The sequence below is a fragment of the Cottoperca gobio genome, chromosome 4 (assembly GCF_900634415.1).
Source record: "Cottoperca gobio chromosome 4, fCotGob3.1, whole genome shotgun sequence".
In the NCBI taxonomy this organism is placed as follows: domain Eukaryota; kingdom Metazoa; phylum Chordata; class Actinopteri; order Perciformes; family Bovichtidae; genus Cottoperca; species Cottoperca gobio.
In genome coordinates this window covers 27,175,831-27,176,628 of record NC_041358.1, presented here as the reverse complement: position 1 = coordinate 27,176,628, position 798 = coordinate 27,175,831, and the positions used below count along the sequence as shown (strand labels likewise).

The window sequence follows — 798 nt, the reverse complement described above, 5'->3', positions numbered from 1 at the left end:
TCCTCTGACTGTATTTTCTCTCTGTTTTACACTCACACACCGAAAAAATATATAATGTTCAACATAATGTGATGTAATGGAAGTTGTGTTACCCTGTGTCGTGTTCTTACCTCACGATCCACAGGTTTGCAGAAGTTTTGCTCTTTGATGCATTCAATAATGTGCATTTGATATACTGTAGTTGCACTGTACCAGTAAAAAAAAAGTATATTTTTTTATAGATATGAAGGCGGATTATTTACCAGAAGTAGTGTCGACATAAAAGTTAACATGGAAATGTATGTTCAGTTTTGCATTGCGTGTACGCCGGTTGTTTTACTGTATGATCAAAACCTGAATAAAGTTTATTTTGCTTTATGCATGAGTGCATGCTGTGTTCAGTATACTCCTCTGGAGGGAGACACATCCCGAAGCTGCAGAGGGATCAGATGATTCAAAAATATGTTCCCACCCTGAAAAAATACACATCCCAGAAACCTCAACACAATCACATTTCTAAATTTACCATATCCACATTAACATATTTTACTCTGACAAAAGCCAGATCTTTGTTCACTCATCATGCAGGCTTTGCACAACACTCATGTGACTGCACACGAGAGAAATATTTCTGGGAATAGTTAGACACGACAGACTGCTCTCCCCTCGCTGCTCGTCTGACAGGATGACAGATTGAAGTTCAGAGTAGAGGAGGTGAGGGCTGGGACTGCAGCCCGAAGGGCACCCACAGCCAGAGCTAATTGATAAATGCGTTATGACTGCCTGGCAGGGTGGATAGATAAGGTTTAGCAGATAGCA

The 798-nt window shown here is 40.5% G+C and overlaps 1 protein-coding gene across 1 annotated transcript in view; it reads left to right on the top strand.

Moving 5' to 3' along the window:
- Positions 1-359, top strand: part of s1pr4 (sphingosine-1-phosphate receptor 4) — a 3,502-nt gene extending 3,143 nt beyond the window's left edge. Inside the window, exon 2 of the mRNA XM_029428867.1 lies at positions 1-359. This exon is cut by the window's left edge and continues 2,057 nt beyond it. The gene's annotated coding sequence lies outside the window, so the exon portion shown is untranslated.
- Positions 360-798: the final 439 nt, after the last annotated feature.